This window comes from Hemitrygon akajei, chromosome 6 (assembly GCF_048418815.1).
Source record: "Hemitrygon akajei chromosome 6, sHemAka1.3, whole genome shotgun sequence".
Lineage (NCBI taxonomy): Eukaryota > Metazoa > Chordata > Chondrichthyes > Myliobatiformes > Dasyatidae > Hemitrygon > Hemitrygon akajei.
In genome coordinates this window covers 58,366,177-58,386,865 of record NC_133129.1, presented here as the reverse complement: position 1 = coordinate 58,386,865, position 20,689 = coordinate 58,366,177, and the positions used below count along the sequence as shown (strand labels likewise).

The following is a 20,689-nucleotide window of genomic DNA, read 5'->3' as shown; positions in this document are numbered from 1 at the left end:
AACCTTGATCCTCTACCACTAAGGAAAAAAGTAACAGTCCATGGTTGTGTGTTCTCTGAAACAGCGTATTATCTCTACTTGGAGGTATAACATCATTCCTTATAATAGCTAATTCTAAATTCTGGGACAAACAGAATTACTGTTTTTAAATGTTTTTGTTATTGATGACAGAGAACTGTTACATGTTTGTGCACATTTTTAAAATTAATATGTGACAAGGTTCCACACGGTAGGCTTATTCAGAAAGTCAGAAGGCATGGGATCCACGGAAGTTTGGCCAGGTGGATTCAGAATTGGCTTGCCTGCAGAAGGCAGAGGGTTGTGGTGGAGGGAGTACATTCCGATTGGAGGGTTGTGACTAGTGGTGTCCCACAAGGGTCTGTTCTGGGACCTCTACTTTTTGTGATTTTTATTAACGACCTTGATGTGGGGGTAGAAGGGTGGGTTGGCAAGTTTGCAGATGACACAAAGGTTGGTGGTGTTGTAGGTTATGTAGAGGATTGTCGAAGATTGCAGAGAGACATTGATAGGATGCAGAAGTGGGCTGAGAAGTGGCAGATGGAGTTCAACCCGGAGAAGTGTGAGGTGATACACTTTGAAAGGACAAACTCCAAGGCAGAGTACAAAGTAAGTGGCAGGATATTTGGTAGTGTGGAGGAGCAGAGGGATCTGGGGGTACATGTCCACAGATCCCTGAAAGTTGCCTCACAGGTAGATAGGGTAGTTAAGAAAGCTTATGGGGGTGTTAGCTTTCATAAGTTGAGGGACAGAGTTTAAGAGATGCGATGTAATGATGCAGCTTTATAAAACTCTAGTTAGGCCACACTTTGAAGTACTGTGTCCAGTTCTCGTTGCCTCAGTATAGGAAGGATGTGGAAACATTGGAAAGGGTACAAAGGAGATTTACTAGGATGCTGCCTGGTTTAGAGCGTATGGATTATGATCAGAGATTAAGGGAGCTAGGGCTTTACTCTTTGGAGAGAAAGAGGATGAAAGGAGACATGATAGAGGTGGACAAGATATTAAGAGGAATGGACAGAGTGGACAGCCAGCGCCTCTTCCCCAGGGCACTACTGTTCCGTACAAGAGGGCATGGCATTAAGGTAAGGGGAGGGAAGTTCAAGGTGGATATTAGAGGAAGGTTTTTCACTCAGAGAGTAGTTGGTGTGTGGAATGCACTGCCTGAGTCAGTGGTGGAGGCAGATACACTAGTGAAGTTTAAGAGACTACTAGACAGGTATATGGAGGAATTTAAGGTGGGCGGTTATATGGGAGGCAGGGTTTGAGGGTCGGCACAACATTGTGGGCCGAAGGGCCTGTAATGTGCTGTACTATTCTATGTTCTGTGTTCTATTTTAAAAACAGGATTATGTTCATTAAAAGCAAAATACATAAAATAGTTAAACTTATTATATGATTTTAAAAACAAAATAATCCCCCTTCCACAGACCAGTTGGAGTATAGCGATGAAGCAAAATGACAGATTCAACAGCACCTGTAACATGGAGACATGAAAGAACACAGGTTTTGGAATCTGGAGCAATAAACAATCTGCTGGCAGTACTCAACAGGTCAAGGTGCATCTGAGGTGGTGGTGGGGGGGAATTCTTAACAATTTGGGCTAAAACCCTGCATTGGCACTCTGATTCATATTCAATCTGAAACATTGACAATTTCTTTCCTCTCACAGATGCTGCTGAACCCACTAATTTCCTCCAGCAGGTTGTTTGTTGTACCTCTCACAACTTGGAGGTATAACATCCAATGTGCAAGGTTGTGACTGACCACTCCGAGTCCCTTCAGGACTATTGTCCATAGGCAGGAGGTTTGCCTTGCTGTCTATTAAATAAAGAGTGCAATGGAAAGGATACCCAATGTTTCAAGTCAGCTGTAAAAAGGCAATAAATGTAGCTTGCCTACTTCTATAGAAAAGGCACAGCAAGGCTCTGATAATCTAGCACTTTCATAACTTTATTGGTACCAGCATGTTAAATGTTATGGACTATTGAATGTTATTAGCACTCAACATATTTTAACACAAGCTAAAAGAAACAAAAATCATTGTAAATAAATTTATCCTAAATGATTTGAATAACACTAGAAAAGAGCTTGAAGTGCTTCTTCAAAATAAAATTAGTTTCAAAAAGAAAATTGCACATAAAGTAAGGAAATAGGTTTAGAATATTTCACTCCATCTACCCACTGCCTTAACAGAGGTAGAGTTCCTCTTGTCCTCACTTACCACCACATGAGCCTCTGCATCCAACACATCATTTTCCATAACCTCAATGGGACACTACCACCAAATACATCTTTACTTTCTCCATCACTCTCTGCTTTCTACAGAGATCATTCCCTCTGTGTTTCTCTTGTCCATTCATCTCTCCCTACTGATCTTCCTCCTGGCGCACATCCCTGCATGCAACAGAAGTGCTATATCTGCCCATTTCATCTCATCTCTCACTTCCATTCAGAGCACCAAACAGACCTTCCAGGTGAGGCAACACTTCACTTGTTAATCTGTTGGGGTCGCCTATTGTATCTGGCACTCCTAAAATGGCCTCATCTACTTAGCGAGACCCAACCTAAGTTTGGGGACCGCTCTATCAAGGACTTCCATTCTATCTGCTAAATGCAAAATTTCCCGGTGTCCTACCATTTTAATTCCTATCCCCATTCCTGTTCCAACATGTCGGTCCGTGCCTTCCTCGTCTGCTGCTCCTGGGTTGAGGAGCAATACCTCATATTCCATTTAAGTAGCCTCCCAACCTGATGGCATGAATATTGATTTCTCCTTCCACCAGTTGTTTTTCCTCTGCTTTTTCCCCACACTGTCCTCTTACATCTTCTTCTCACCTGCCTATCACCTCCCCCTGGTGACCCTCCTTCCCTTTTTCTCGTGGTCCACTCTTCTCTCCTATCAGATTCCCTTTTCTCCTATTTACTTTTTTACCCACCTGGCTTCACCTCTCACCTTCTACTGTCCCTAGTTCTACTTCCTCTCCCACCCCCCCCCCTTCACCTTTTTATTCTGGCATCTTCCCTTTCCCTTCCAGTGTTGAAAGGGGTCTCAGCCTGAAACATTGGCTGTTTATTCATTTCCATAGATGCTGTCTGACCTGATTTCCTCCAGCATTTTGTGTCTGCCGCTTTAGAGTAGTTTTTTCCAGTTTAAGAACTGACTATAAGGATAGTTGTTTGAATTATACACCTGCATTGTAATTTTATGGGCACTACAATGGAGTGGATAAATAATTTAATTCAATTAGTTGTATTAGTTGAGTAACCATTAGATGTGTCAGATATGTGTGATTATGGCCAATGGTTATACAATAGCTGTTTTGTCTGTTCACTGCGAAAGAGTAAGTGTGCGTAATTGAGTAACAGTGTTTGAAAAGATTTAAGCTTATTAAAATGAGGTTTGAAGTATATAATTTTGGATATGAAGATTTGCAAAGACTAAACCTTCTGAATATAAATATATAGATGATGGAAAGGATCATCACTCTTGCCATCCTTTATGTCTGGAATCCATCTATTGGGCATTCTTGCTCAATAGTTCACAAATGCGTTGAGGTCATCTGTTAAGAGTACAGTAAGAAAGTTCTGTTCATGAACTGTTAATGTTTTAAGTTGTGTGATGCTGATTGTGCACTCTGATTATTTTCACTGTCAAGTGTGATTTTTGTGGATTTTGACTAGCTGGCTGTGCTTAGTATTCTTAATTGAGAAGGATCTCGTTTAGGATCATGGGTAATATAAGTGATATTGATTAAGGTTCTGACTCTCTGATCTATAATCCCAGATAGAAATAAGTGTCCTTCTTGTGAAACACCTGGCTGCCCAGTGAGCTGTACTGAACATTGTGTTATCTATAATTCGAGAAATGTAAATCAAATGGAATCAATGCATGATGACAAAAGCACCTAGTTTTATTAAGTGAAATGATACCACCAGTCCTCAGTCATGTGTTTCAGGCACAGCACTGTCAATGAGGATGCCAACAATTCTGCTACAATAATGCATGCTTGCCAGAAATGGAATGATTATATTTAAGTCAGAGAATAAGGGTTATAATTTTTAGCATTGTTGCTTCACTCTGCATCTTGCGAAGTGGCTTTCCATTTGAGATCCAAGAGTATTAATCACAAAATTACTTTGATTTTGCACAGTTTTTCATTCACTGTTTATTGGATACAATGTTGTAATATAAATGAAGCATAAAATGACTAGAATGAAAGGAGAAAGAAATTTATTTTTATATTGTTTTGTTATTATTTGAAAATATTTGCAGCAAAAAAAATGTAGACTTTGGGGTAACTGCAAAACTGTGACTTTGTGATTGCTTTGCTCAAGCTTGAGTGCTGGTAGCGGGTGCGTTTTATTTTTGCCGGTGGGGGGAGGGAGATTGTTTCTCACTGCCACTTATGCGAGGGATGGAGGGGAGCTGGGGGGGACTTTGGTGTTCTAACATTTAACTGTCATTCATTCTTGGGGCACTCCTCTGTTTTCGTGGATGGTTGTGAAGAAAAAGCATTTCAGGATGTATGTTGTATACATTTCTCTGAAGTTAAATGTTAAATTGTACCTTTGAAACCTTTGAATTTCAGTATTTACCATTTGTTAAACATGGCTCTTTCCAAATTTAGTCTTCCAAAACAGGGTTACTATTATTCGCTCCATCGTTTTGTGCTTGCAACAAAATTTTTAAGTTATGATAGCTACCGTAGTATAGTTGCGAAAATATTGATTAGTTCAAGTGTCTGAGCAACATCTGAATTGTATTTCTTTTGGCACTGAAATTTTAATTCAATCAGGCAAGATAGGTCCTTGGCCAACATATAAGGGAAAATACTGGTGCTTACTGAAAACAGTATTCATTTGTTGACCCAATTTGAAGATCAGCAATGCTGTCATCCTGAAATCCTTCCTTAAGGATTCTGAGACATGAACACTCTGTAGATGGAAAATTAAATAGTTGAAGTAATTTCACCTGCTGCATCTACTCAATTATGAAAATTTGCTGACAGGGAAGAATGACCACTTTTGAAGCCCTTGAGGGAGCAAACAGAATTAATGTTGAGTAAATGCTGCTACACAAAGTCCAGTTTGGGCAAACATGTCATAGAGTTATACAGTTAAATGTTGCTGTAGAAAAGCAGCATCCATCATCAAAGATCCTTACCACCCAGGCCATGCTCTTTTTTCGAGGCTGCTGCCATCAGGTACAAAGTACAAGAGTCTCAGGACGCACACCACCAGGTTCAAGAACAGTTACTACCCCTCAACCATCAGGCTCTTGAACAAAAGGGGCATTCCTTTAAAGAATCTTTTAAGGACTCTTAAATTGTTACTTCATTCTTGTTATTTATTGCTCTTTAAAAACAGCCCCTTCAACCTACTGGTCCATTCCAACCAAGGCTCACATTGAAGCAAATCCCATTTGCCTTCACTTGGTCCAAATCCCTCTAAAGCTTTCATATCTGTGTACCTGTCAAAACACCTTTCTAAATATTTCCTTGGGCAGCTCATTCCTTATGCTGACCAGTCTCCGGGTGAAAAGGTTGCCCTTCATGTTCCTATTAACTCTCTTCCTTCGCACCTTAAACCCGTACAATCTAGTTCATGGCATGATAATTGAGTACCACCTCTTCCCAAAACAGCTCCTGCAACTGACAGGCAGAAGGAAGGAGAAATATAAAGCAAAGATAACCTGAAAAACAGCCTCTAATGGTCTAATGCCAGTCTCGAGGAACACTGGTTGCTTAAAACAAGTGTCATTGGCACTCTCTGATAACTTCAGCATATAACTGTTCTGAGTAGGATCAACAAAAACATCCCTATATGCTCGATGTGACAGGCACCACAGAGCTGTGTAGTTTAAGGTCATGGACTTCATGTATTCTCACTGACTATACATCAGAGTCAGGAGTTGAAATCAGGATCAATAATGAAAGAATACCAGCTGAAATCCTGCCATGTTTCAGAAATTATCTTTTAAAATTCTACAATGTAAAAAAAAATGTCATTAACTGATGGCTCAGCGGTTGTTATAAAACCACGAATGTTGCCAAGTGGAATTCATGTAATGATGTTCTTGGAATAGAATGACTGACCAGTAATAATCACAACAATTTTCCTTTGTGACAACTATCATAGCAGGACCTTAGGCTTCCACAAGTTTTAATTTTGGCTATAAATTTAGACACAGACCTTTTGTGCATACTTGATCAAACATCACCGTGACGCCTGGACATCTTGGAATTTAGCTTATGTCATTTTTTTTGGAACATTTCAATTGTGTGAGCTTGAATGTGTTATGCTGTGCATGTTGTGTGTATATATGATAAGGGAATATCTTGAAGATGAAGGTACAATAAGGCTATTTGTGTCTGTGGGAATGAAGCACATTCATCAACGTGTCCCATTTTGTCAATGTTGGCTTGTACTTTATTGGTAACCATAGCAGCGCTCCTACCAGTAACAGTAAATTTCTGATTGTTTTAAGCTGCAAGAACACAATATTTGCAGTTCTTATTGCAGTAGAACAGTTGTGAAGAGTTTTTTTTGAAAAGTAGGTATTGGTAAATTTAAGCTTTCCTGTTTAAAAAAAATTAATTTCTAATCTAGATAGCAAGATGTAAAGTACATAATACAAGATAACACTGAATGAAAAGGAGAAATGAGAGGAAGATAATTATTGTGTAAATTGGGCTGACACCAAAAAGCTTGGATAAGGATCTTAAGAAAAACTAAAGCCAATAGTAAACCATCTGCTTCATAAACAGTTTAGCCAGATGGGTTTTTGATTAATAAGAAATGTCTGCATATTTTAAGCTGAGTGTTTTTCAGATAAATAATCAAATTGCTACACATGAGCCTTTGAAAAGCAAAAGAATGCAGATACTGGAAGCCTGAAATGAAAAAAAAAAGAAACTTAAGGAAGCATAGAACAGAGAACAATAGAGCACAGGAACAATCCCTGCAGACCAAAATGCTGTGCTAATTTAAATAAATTAGTAATCAAATGCCCACCTAAACTAATCCCTTCAACCTATACAAAGTCCATATCCTTGCCTTTCTTGCACCTGTCTAAGAGCCTTTTGAATCCGTCAATTGTATTTTCCTCCACCATCACCACAGGCAGCATATTCTTGACACCAACCACTGTGTGTAAATAAATAAATAAAATTACTCTGCACATTTCCTTAGAACTTACTCCCTCTCACCCTAAATGCATGCCCTCTGGTATTAGATATTTGAACCCTGGGGAAAATGATATTGGCTCTCTACTCAATCTATGCTTCTCACTATCATATAAATTCTATCAGATCTCCTCTCAGCCTCTGCTGCTCCAGAGAAAATAACCTAAATTTGTACAACCTCTCCGTATAGCACATGCCCTCTAATCCAGGAAGCATCCTAGGAACACTCTTTTTCACTCCCTCCAAAGTCATCACATCCTTCCTATTTGGGGTAAACAGAACTGAATGCAATACTCAAAATGCATCATAACAAGAGTTTTGTAAAATTGCATCATAACTTCAAAACTCATCAATAAGATCCATGAATGACCTAGGAATCAATAAGTCCGTGTTCAATGGGATCCTCTACTTCCTCACTTGCAGACCCTCATCAGTTCAGATTGGTAACAACATCTCCTCCACAAGAACGCCTCTACTTCCTTAGAAGTTTTTGAAGATTTGGTATGACATCTAAAACTTTGACAAACTTCTTTTGATGCACAGTGGAGAGTTTACTGTCTGGTTGCATCATGGTATGGTATGGAAACACAAATACTTTTGAACGGAAAAGCCTACAATAAGTAGTGGATGCAGACCATTCCAACACGGATAAAGTCCTCCACAAAACTGAGCACATCTACATGGAGCGCTGTTGCAGGAAAGCAGCATCAATCATCACGGACCACCACCATCCAGACCATGCTGTCTTCTAGCTGCTGCTGTCAGGAAGAAGGTACAAAACCCACACCACCAGGTTCAGGAACAGTTATTTCCCCTCAACCATCAAGCTGTTGAACCAGATGGGATAACTTCACTCAATTTCACTCAGTCCAACATCTGAGCTGATTCCATAACCGATGGACTCACTTTCAAGGACTCTATATCTTATGTTCCTGATATTTATTGCCTATTTATTTAATATTATTTGATTTTTTTGATCGTTTTCTATTTTTGTTTGTTGACTTGAACATTGGATAGTTTGTTGACTTGAACATTGGTTGTTTGTCCTTTGTTGTGTGTGTTTCTTCATTGATTCTATGTTGTTTCTTTGTGTTTACTGTAAATGCCCACAAGAACATTTATCTCGAGGTAGAATATAGTGACATGTATGTACTCTGACAATACATTTACTTTGAACTTTGAGGAGCGAGTATATTGAACTGTATTTGTACATGACTGATGAAGAGATGTGTACCCAAGGAAAGATGTATACTTATTGTCCACTTTATTAGATACCTTCCGTGATCTTCATGTCAGCTGTGGGAATTCTACGATGCCTCCAATCATCCTGATAACTATACAGTATCTGTATGAAATGCATCCAGTTGCAGCTCCTTACAGTCCGTGTAGGTCTCTGGCACATACAGGATAATGAGGTGGTGATAAATGAGACTGTCAGGTTTCTAGTCACCTACGTTGAGTGGCCACTTTATTAGGTTATGTCCTGTAACCGAAAGAGTGACATGGTCTTCTGCTGCTGTAGCCCATCCACATCAATGCTCAACATGTTATGTGTTCAGAGATTATCTTGTGCAGGTCACTGTTGTAATGCGTGGTTATTTGAGTTGTTGTTGCCTTCCTATTCAGCTTGAAACAGTCTGACCATTCTTCTCTGATCTCTTGGCATTAATAAGGATTTTTTGCTCACAGAACTGCTGCTCACTGAATGTTATTTTTGCTTATCAGACCATTCTCTCTAAACTCTACAGACTGTTGTGCATGAAAAACCCAGGAGATCAGCAGTCTCTGAGATATTCAAACCATTCCCTCTGCCACTAACAATCATTCCACGGTCAAAGTCAAATAGATCACATTTCTTCCTGATTCAAATATTTGGCCTGAACATCAATTGAACCTCTTCACCATATCTGCTTGCCTTTAGGCATAGAGTTGCTGCTAATTGATTGGCTGATTAGATACTTGCATTAAGGAGCAGGTGTACACAACATGCTGGAGGAAGTCAGCAGGTCAAGCAGCATCTATGGAAATGAATAAACAGTAGACATTTTGAGCTGAGACCCTTCTTCAGGAATGGAAGGAGAAAGATACCATAATACAAAAGTGAGGGGAGATGAAGGAAGACTATCTAGAGGTGTACCTAATAAAGTGGTCACTGAGTATATTTGCCCTGGAATTTGTGAACTGTACTTTGATTCCTGGAATGGAGTTCTGATGAGAGCAGATTTATTGCCATTAGCCTGTAAGCTTTGAAACTGCATTGAAGCTTTCGTCTTGTGGAATGGAAGGACAGGCTTGAGAAAATTTTTGTCATTTCCCTATTTCTGCTTTTTGTGTTTCTTTGAAAATGAATGTTGTGAAGTGTGTCATTTTGTCCATGTTAAAATCACAGAATTAGCTGTGAGATGAATGTTTTTTTTTAATGGCAGGGACAACAGTCTTATTTAATTATTACCTGGTGTTAAGTTAAAATTCACCAGAATAAATTATGCTTCTGCCATTTCATTGTACTTTTTCTTATTGAAATGTTGCCTCTTAAAAAATTGTGCCTAGGAATCAGACATGAAGGTTAACAAAATGAGTCAAACTAATAAAGAAATAACACACATGGATTGGAGGAACTCAGCAGGTCAGACAGTATTTATGGAGGGAGGTGGACAGTTGCCATTTAGGTCCTTCATCTAGATTATCCTGGCTATCTTCTTGCCTCCATGGATTCTGCAGACTTTCCGAGGTAACCCAGTACCTTGTGTGTTGCTTCAGATTGCAACAGCTGTAGTCCCTGTGTCCCTGACAAAGAAATAACTCGGGGAGGCTGCTCTTCAAGTGAACTCAGAAACAACTTGGAACAACAACTGTTACTATTGCTGTCATAACATGAATTAGTTACTGCGAAAAGGATATGCTGTAATTGCTGTTTCTAATGCATAATTGGGAAACAAAATATGATTTCAATCTGATTAAAAGTCATTGGTTCTTTTCGAGAATGCATAGTTCTATAAATAGCAGACACAAAATACGCTGCAGATGCTGTGGTCAAATCAACATGTACAAACAAGCTGGAGGAACTCAGCAGGTCGGGCAGCATCTGTGGAAACGAGCAGTCAATGTTTTGGGCTGAGACCCTTCGTCAGGACTGAAGAAGGAGGGGGCAGGGGCCCTATAAAGAAGGTGGGGGGAGGGGGGAATGTGCCAGGTGAAAAACCAATCAGAGGAAATATCAAGGGTTGGAGGAGGGGAAGCAGGGAGGGGGATAGGCAGGAAAGGTGAAGAAGGAATATAAGGCAGAATCAGGAGAGAGATGATAAGCAGCTGAAAGAGGAAGCAGAGTGAAAGTGGGATGGGGGAAGAGGGAGGGAGGGAATTACCAGAAGTTGAAGAATTCAATGTTTATACCAAGGGGCTGGAGACTACCCAGACGGTATATGAGGTGTTGCTCCACCAACCTGAGTTTGGACTCATCATAGCAGTAGAGGAGGCCACGTATGGACATATCCGAATGAGAATGTGAAGCAGAGTTGAAGTGGGTGGCAACCGGGAGATCCTGTCTGTTGTGGTGGACGGAGCGGAGGTGCTCGACGAAGCAGTCCCCCAATCTGCATCGGGTCTCGCTGATGCAATAGATGACCCCAACAGACTCACACTTAAAGTGTTGCCTTTATAGGGCCCCTGCCCCCTACTTCTTCTGCCCTGCTGAAGGGTCTCAGCCCGAAACATTGACTGCTTGTTTCCGCGGATGCTGCCCGACCTACTGAGTTCCTCCAGCTTGTTTGTACGTGTTAGTTCTATAAATGTTACATCAAGTTGTAAGATACCTCTTTGTGGAGTTATATTTGCATCTTGTTTCCTATTCTCCTTTTCTTCCTTCTGCAAAATAGATTGCTGTTCCATCTTCTGCACAAAAGAAAATGTATTATAATTACTCTGACTTTGAAACCTCCTTAAATCTGAAGAATTGTATCACAAAATTGTTTTTTTTTTCAAATGTTTCCTTTCACTTTCACATTTGACTTTCATATTGGCAATAAATAGTTAACTTTCATTTTGCCCATTCATTTGCCCACAATAAAGCAAGAGAAAACTAATGTTTGCTGATAAAGTCTTTGAAGTTGCATCCACAAAACTTTAAGACACTCGGGGCCAGTATGCAATAGAAAACACCAAGTGCTGAAAAGCAGGCCCAGTTTTTCTGTTTCATACTGAATGAGTGGTGGTGGATTGGTGATAGTGGTAGCTTTCTCATTTCATGTTATTGATAACAGTCTTGCCACCTCACTCAGTCTGAATATATGTGTTATCAGCCTAAAGCTGAACAGTACTTTGATAAGTTCAACAGTGATAAATTTCAGTGTTTGTACCTGGATACAAAATGTCCATTTGATGACTAAGTTATCAACCACATCTAAATGTGAAGAGAATGATGGGAGGTCCTTCAAGAAATTGTTTTGTGGTGTAGAAGTTATTTTGTGCATAAGAATTGGTAAATTCTGATTGTCACTTCTTTCTCAATGTTCTTGGAGCAACTGAAAATTTCTGGTCTTTGGTTATGCACGCATGCTACATTGATATCTCACTCAGTTTTAGATTGCTGGAATTAATTCTTAACATCATGAAGGAACATGATTCGCCATGTGTGAAATTATTGTTTTGGAACTGGGTCCTGGTTACCATGGGAAATTAACTCGAATAACTGTATTTTCTTTTTCTGTTATGAACTTGTACACCAAATAAATACAATAAATTTATCAGTGAAAAAAAACTGGGTCAGAAGAGTATTTGTGTTGCACAGAATGGGCGAATCCAAACGCAGGACACTGCTATGGAGATAGAGTTATGATGCAGACGAGGGCGTGAGCGTGGCTGGAGCCTGACACGAAGCATTGCTGGAGTTGAACGGCAAATGCAAAGGCAGGTGGCAGGCAACACATCTTGACATGGAGTGTTGCTGAGGTGAATGGCAAATGGAAAGGCAAACGGCAGGCAATACTTATCTTGACACGGAGAGACAGAGTTACACAGGTAAACCTCAGTATGGGAGTAAAACTTAGAATACACAATCCTAAGCAGTCGGGAACGTGAATTACCACACTGGCTAAAACAACGATCTGGCAATGAGTGGATTTAAAGCCGGGATATATATGTTGCAGGTCTAGATGAGAATCAGGTATGCTGCAATCAAAGGGAATTAGAAGAATATGGGGAGTTAACGGTCGGGACTGTAACAAGTTGATTATTAGAGTTAATTATTTTCATTAAGGAATTAATTTGGTTTGAACGATAAGAAGAAATGAAAAGGAAAGTATAACGTTATTTTACTATCTTGAGTATTTGGACAGTAAGGCACACAGTAAGAATCAGGAGAATATTATAATTAGTAGACTTGGATTAAAAATTGGAATTTATGCTTGAAATTATGAGGAACTACAGTGGTAATTTTTCAGCTTGTTTATCTTGAGATCCTACTATCTGAGAGTCTATATAAACTTCAAATGATTGCACTTCAGTCCTTTTAAAGGACTTGTTACGTTCCCCAGTAACCGGGTAGTTTTCCAGCAAAGATAGATGGATCCACCGAAGCCTGATGCTACTATTTTCAAACGTTTTTATTTATAAAGGGGCACAAACGTATGGTTAATACAAAACATTCAGATCATATACATCGTCACAACTCAATCTAAAGCAGAGGTATAGTAATAATCAATCAGAAATAAGCTCTACAGTTGTCTAGGGGTAATGTAGATATATATTGTTTACTGGATATTTAAAAGTCTTTTTTGCGGTCACTGCAGTTCCACCAGCCGCCGTCGGTTGTGGTGTCGCGTTGGTGCACTTTTGTTAGACAGAGAGAGAGAATGAAACATTTACCCGACAGGTTTTCCAACCTGTAGGAGGTAGTCGGAAGTCTCGTTGGGGAATGGACTCTCATCTGTGGCTTCCCCTGTAGCTAGGCCGTTCTTCCGTGGTGAGGTCGCCAATCTCAGGCAAGGGAAGGACGCACACGAACCCCACCACCGGCTGTCGCTCTCTAAACGCAGTCGCAGGAATTCTCGCGTATCTTCTGGTGCGTCTGGCGCCCCGCCTCGGCAGCCCACCTTTTATCTGGACTGGCAGGGTTGTAGATGTCCATCAGGGTAGGGGGTGAGGCAATCCTTCCCCCATCACCCATCTCACATTGCCCTGAGATTTTGCACGTAGGCCAATTCCTTATCCCACAAAGGTGTCTCCCAAGACAATGGCTATGTCCGAGGCTTTTGTCTTGTTGAGCGACCAGCCCACTTTGCCCGAGGGCTTTACACGTGGTTTTCATGAGACAATAGTCAAAGAGTCGCTTTATTCTGCTTCCCTGGGGAACGTGGTCTTCAGCACGTCTCCCTCTCTCTCTTGGGTCATTTGACCCCCCCTTGACTAGGGCTCTTGCGAATCTCACAAAGGAGGGGGCTGGGGTCATAACAATATAAACTTCAAATGATTGCACTTCAGTCCTTTTAAAGGAATTTTGTTTAGAGGCCGACAGGTTGATGTTATGTGTCCTGGAAAAAATAAAATTTACTTCAATCTAGCGAGAAATACAAGGTTCAGGACTATTCCTTGCAACTTAGATGAGATGCTGCTTTTTGATTTAGTGGCATTAAAATAGATGCAGGGTAAAACAGGGCTTTTTGACATTATAGGATTTATGACAAGTAATAAAATTATACATACCAGGAATTATATTGTCAAGTTGTTAGTATCAGTTTGAAGCTTGAGGGCTGTTCACATATTTGTGAATGTACCATCAATGGCAATTCAGTTAATTACCTCCCTATTGGAGAATCTAATTTAAACCTTGAGACCTTTAGACACAGGAGCAGAATTAGGTAATTTGACCCGTCGAGTCTGCTCCACCATTCAATCATGGCTGATCCTTTTTTTCTCCTCCGTTCCACTTCTCAGCCTTCTCCCCGTAAGCTTTGATGCCATGGCCTATCAAGAACTTGTCAATCTCAGCCTTAAATACAGCCAACAATCTGGTCTCCATAGTTGCCTGTTGTAACAAATTCAACACACTCTAGCCAAAGATATTTATCTGCATCTGTTTTAAATGGATACCCCTCTGTCCTGAGACTGTGCCCCCTTGTCCTGGACTCACCCACCATAGGAAACATCCTTTCCATATCTGCTCTCTCTAGGCCTTTCAACATTCAAAAGGTTTCAGTGAGATTCCTCCCTCATTCTTCTAAATTCCAGCGAGTGCAGACCCAGAACCTTCAAGTGTTCCTCATATGATAACTCTTTCATTCCTGGAATCATCCTTGTGACCTTCAGGACAGTAATGTCAGGATTACTACCTGTATCACATGCTAATGAGCACAAGAATAGCATGATCAGGCATATTAATGTGTGGCTGAGAGACTGGTGTAAGGGGCATGGCTTTGGTTTCCTGGATCATTGTGGCTGGTGGTGGGATCCCGTAGGAGGTGGTGGAAGATACGGAGGATTATACGTTGCATACCTCCTACGGGATCCCACCACCAGCCTCTCCCCCCACTCTCGGCTTTCCGCAGGGATCGCTCCCTACGCGACTCCCTTGTCCATTCATCCCCCCCATCCCTCCCCACCGACCTCCCTCCAGGCACTTATCCCTGCAAACGGAAGAAGTGCTACATCTGACCCCACACTACTTCCCTCACCACCATCCTAGGCCCCAGGCAATCCTTTCAGGTGAGGCACCACTTTACCTGCGAGTCATCTGGGGTGATATACTGTATCTGGTGCTCCCGATGTGGCCATTTATACATTGGGGAGACCCACCGCAGACTGGGAGACCGTTTCGCCGAACACCGGCGCTCAGTCCTCCAGCAGTGGTGGGATCTTCCTGTGGCCACACACTTCAATTCCACAGACCACTCCCACTCCGATATGTCTGTCCATGGCCGCCTCTACTGTCAAGATGAGGCCACATGCAGGTCAATGGAGCAACACCTTATCTCTCGCCTAGGTAGCCTCCTACCTGCCAGCATGAACATTCAACTCACAGACCTCCGTTGATACCCCTGCCCCCCCTTACCCCATCCCTATCTATAATTTTAGTCTGGTTCTCTTTCTCTCTCTTTTCTCCCCTCACTATAATCTCCCCCCAGCCCTACCTTTCTTTCTCTTTTATTTCCCATAATTTTCCACCTTCCCCCAAGCCCATTTCTCTCCAGCCTATTACTTCCCAGCTCTCTACTTCATCCCTCCCCCCACTTCTTATCCCCCCCCCCCCAACCATCCCATGTTACTTCACTCCTGATGAAGGGTTTTGGCCTGAAACGTCATCATTACCTCCTCCCATAGATGCTGTCTGGCCTGCTGAGTTCTGCCAACATTTTGTGTTTTTTAAGTTACTTGAGTATTAACTTAGTGCTTTCGTATCAATTTGAGTTGCATTGTGCCTCATCATGTACTGTGTTGTATATTTGAAACTATGCAAATATTATCTTAAAGTTATGGGCTGATTATCTGTTATTTGTGAAGCGGGGTGCCGTGTGCAATCATAATCGATTGAAAACGGACATGGGAGCACGGTGGAACATCGGAAAATCTCCAGGAAGACCTTCTTCGTTGCTGCTGCTGCTGTGAGGTCCGGGACTCTGCTGGGAAGAACAGGCCCCCAGTCCTCGGGGTCGCGTTGCCGATGGCCATTGGTGAGGCCGTCTTAATACGCTCGGCAGAGGATGGTGCTCGGAGAAGCTGTGCCGGAGGGGATGGTCGTCGGCTCGGAGGTTCGACGGACTCGGACTGCTGCGGTCAGGTCGCTTTCAGTGTGTGCTGTGTCTACGAGGCTGGGTTTGACGGACCTTTCATTGTGTGCTGCGTCTGCGAGGCTGAGTCGGGCGGTGCCATGGAAGTCCCTAGCGGGGGTATTTCCTTCTGCCGCTGGCGTGGGATGGCGAGTCTATCGGGACCCTGGGGACTTGTGGAAACTGTGTGGTGATTTCTTTTGAACTTAAAGTCTTTTAACATCTTTGGACTATTTTTACTGTGCCCATGGTCTGTTTTTTTTTAATCAATTATGCTATTGTTTGCACTGTTGTAACTATATGTTGTATCTATGTGGTTTTGTGCAGGTCTTGTAGCTTTAGTTTTTTGGTCTTGTTTGTCCAGTGGGATTGGAGCTCCTTTCTGGGGAACGCACTAAGAGGGTAGCGCAATATTAATATGCAACAGCCTCTCCGGACTCTGGATCGGGGATTGCCAAACGTTATGTGGGTTTTCTGGTGTAGTCTGTTTTGACATATGCTTTTGTGATATCATTCTGGAGGAACGTTGTCTCATTTTTTAACTGCATTGCATTTGTGGTTTCTAAATGACAATAAACTGAATCTGAATCCGATATTGGTGTATTCCAACTAAAAGCAATAAGCAACTTAATCAAGCTTAAAGGAAGCTGTCTGTTGCACTTAATTCTCTTTTCAACGTTGCTCATTATTAGAACAGATTTTGCTACTACTTGGGATTTGGTGCTGTTGATTTTTGTCTCAAAATCTTTGTTTTGCCCTGAGGTCTATGACACAATGCAACATATTATTAACTGACAACTGACTTAAAAGTCTACCAAAAATGACCCCAAAAAATTTAATATGCTGTTAAATGCTTAATTTAATTGTTATCATTTGTAAAGATCAATTAACACTGATAAAATGAAAAAGTACAATAAATTTAAGCCCAATACCAATGATTATTTGCATTCTAAAATTACTGTTTTGTTGATGTTGCATGTAAAGATATTGAATCTTTCAGCTTTCCTATTCTTCGTGGTTTTCAAAGGAAAGAATTGAAATTGGACAAAACCAACTTAAATCATAGATACTTCTGTAGAAAGGAAATACAATCTTGACGGTTCACAACTAATGAAGGATCCAAAACAGCAAATTGTGAAAGCAAATTTAAAGATTGATTGCAGAGAGGTGCATTTCAAAGGGACAGTGGTAAAGGAAATAGAGGTCCAGAGCTTAACATGTTTCACAAGCGCTGGCAATCTTTGGTCATCACTTCAGATGCTCTTTCCATGGTGCCACTTCAAGAAGGTGATTATTGAATCTTTGCGATTACAGCATTTGACTAACACTCCCATAGATTTCCTACTTGGGTAGCATTGAGGAATGGGATTTGTGTTTTAACTCCCACTACCACCCCAAAGAGATTCTGAAATTAGACCATCATGCTGCTCAACTAACTTGGTACAGTTTGAAACTAGTCTTCCTGACACTGCACGGTCTGCTTCTCCACAATGTACTGTTTGTCCACAGATGTATTTCATTTTATGCATAAGTATATGAATGAGGAATCATAGTATATTTCCATGAACTTGGTATTTAAGTGAAAATATTTACGGCAGTAGATGAGTCTATCCGTTCCATGAAGCTTGTGTTTCATCATTAACTCTGTCCTGAACAGAATTTATGTAATAGTCTTTAAATGAATGACTGACTTTGTAACGTCCCACTATCTCTTCACCACCACCACCATCCCCAATCCAAAGAACTGACATTTATGGAAAGTGCACCTTGGTCATGATTTTAACATCACATGTGAACTTGCATGCTGCCAAGCTCATTTTCATTGGAACATATCCAAGCTTGCACTGAGGACTCCAGTGTGGAGATGACATAAATCTTATAAGGGATAATTAGGAAGTCTCCATCTCAACCCAAAAAGGAGTTCTGTGTGTAATTTTATCTGGAAAATATAATACAGAGCAAACACGAGGAAATCTGCAGATGCTGGAAATTCAAACAACAACACACACAAAATGCTGGTGGAACACAGCAGGCTAGGCAGCATCTATAGGGAGAAGCGATGTCGACGTTTCGGGCCGAGACCCTTCGTCAGGACTAACCAAAAGGAAAGATATTAAAAGATTTGAAATTAGAGGGGGGAGGGGGAAATGCTAAATGATAGGAGTAGACTGGAGGGGGTGGGATGAAGCTAAGAGCTGGAAAGGTGATTGGCAAAAGAGATACAGAGCTGGAGAAGGGAAAGGATTATGAGATGGGAGGCCTCAGGAGAAAGAAAGGGGGGGGGAAGCATCAGAGGGAGATGGAGAACAGGCAAACAACTAAATATGTCAGGGATGGGGTAAGAAGGGGAGGAGGGGCATTAACGGAAGTTAGAGAAGTCAATGTTCATGCCATCAGGTTGGAGGCTACCCAGCCGGTAAATAAGGTGTTGTTCCTCCAACCTGAGTTTGGATTCATTTAGACAATAGAGGAGGCCATGGATAGACATATCAGAATGGGAATGGGATGTGGAATTAAAAAGTGTGGCCACTGGGAGATCCTCGTATATAATAGAGACCATGGTTATGCAAGAGAACACTTAAAGAAATCTGGAGGGCTAAAAGGAGGCATGAAATTGCTCTAGCAGACAAGGTAAAAAAGAATCCTTTGGGATTTTTCAGATATGCTAAGAGCATAAGATGCTAAGAGCATAAGGGACAAACTTGGTCCTTTGAAAGATCAGAATGGAAATTAGTGCTTGGAGCCAAAACAGATGGGAGAGATCTTAAATTCATCTTTTGTGTCTGTATTTACTTGGGAGATGGACACAGATTTTAAAGTAATGAGGCAAAGCGTAAATCACCCTTAGTGACATGAGAGGTACCAGAGTAGCCAATGAGGCTTTAAATATAAACCAGGAAATTATAGGTTGGTGAGTCTGATATCAGTTTTGGGAAAGTTATTGGAAAGTATTCAAAGGGAATGGATATATAAGTACTTAGACAGACATGGACTGATTAAGGATAGTTAGCATGGCTTTGTGGATGGTAGGTCATGTCTAACCAATTTTATAGAATATTTTTGAGGCAATTACCAGGAAAGTCGATGAAGTCAAGGTAGTGGATATTGTCTCCATTGATGTTAGCAAGGCATTGACAAGGTCCCGGATGAGAAGTTTGTCAAGAAGGTTCATTCAATGGGCATTCAAGATAAGATAGTAAATTGGATTAGACAAATAAAAAACACAAAATGCTGGTAGAACTCAGCAGGCCAGACAGCATCTATGGGAAGAGGTAGTGATGACATTTCGGGCCAAAACCCTTCATCAGGAGCCTTCATCGGCCCGAAACGTCATCACTACCTCCTCCCATAGATGCTGTCTGGCCTGCTGAGTTCTGCCAGCATTTTGTGGTTCTTATTTATTTCCAGCATCTGCAGATTCACTCGTGTTGAAATTGGATTAGACATTGGCTTTGTGAGTGGCAGTTAGCCACATTATCATCCACGTTGATATAGATGAATAACAACAAAGGATCCAGCATCAGTCCCTGTGGCACTTGACTAGTCACAGGCCTTTAGTCAGAGAGACAACCATCTACTACCATGTTGGCCTTCATAAAAGAAAGTATTGAGTACAGGAGATGGGATATTATGTTGAAGTTGTATAAGAGACTGGTGAGGCCTAATTTGGTGTATTGTGTGCAATTTTTGTCATCTACCTATAGGAAAGATGAAAAAGAAGTTAAAAGAGTGCAGAGAAAATTTACAAGGATGTTGCTGGGTCTGTAGGATCTGAGTTATGAGGAAAGATTGAATAGGTTAGGACTGTATTCATTAGAATGTAGAAGATTGAGAGGAGATTTGATAGAGGTATACAAAATTTTGGGGGGTATAGATAGGGTAAATGCAAGCAGGCTTTTTCCACTGAAATTGGGTGTGACTACAACCAAAAGTCATGGGATAAAGCTGAAAGGTGAAAAGTTTAAGGGGAGCATCAGGGGAAACTTCTTCACTCAGAGGGTGGTGAGTGTGGAATGAGCTGCCAGCACAAGTGGTGCATGGGAACTTGATTTCAACATTTCAGAGAAGTTTGGATGAGTTCATGGATAGCTGGGTGATGGAGGACTATGGCTCGGTGCAGGTTGATGGGAATAGGCAGTTTAAATGGTTTCAGCATGGAATAGATTAGACGAAGGACCTGTTTCTGTGCTGTATTTTCTATGAGTCTAAATGATCAAAATCTGCTGACATTAAAATATTATCCAAAATATTATAAATTAACTGATATTTTAATTTTAAAATCTGTTACCTCAAGAGTACCTTTCAAAATTAATTTAGGAGCAGGATGGCGTAGTAAATCATGGACACGTAACCAAGCAGAAATGTTTTGGGGAGTTTCAAAGTTCAAATTACTTTTATTATCAAAGTATGTATACATTATACAACCTTGAGATTCATCTCCTCACAGGTAGCCACAAAACACAGCATGGTTTCTCAGTAGCTAAAATTCCAGTCTGCTCAAGTGACTTCTCTTGATTGTTGAAGAGATCACTGCAGGTAAAGAGACGTATGTGAATTATTGGCAATAAATTTGGCACTTTCACATGAAACTCACAATGCAAGGGTTTCATTGGACCTAAAGTGGCTGCTGCAGCAGCCTCTCCAGGTCCAATGAAAGGTATATTTGTTCATCGTGTATGTCTTTTTTATGGTCCCAAGTCATAGCTGGATATTAAGGACATCAAG

At 41.0% G+C, this 20,689-nt stretch overlaps 1 protein-coding gene across 1 annotated transcript in view; it reads left to right on the top strand.

Annotated features, from left to right (window-relative positions):
* The window catches only part of LOC140729077 (receptor-type tyrosine-protein phosphatase delta-like), a 2,395,537-nt gene that overhangs the window by 58,216 nt on the left and 2,316,632 nt on the right, over positions 1-20,689 (top strand). The window lies entirely within an intron of this gene.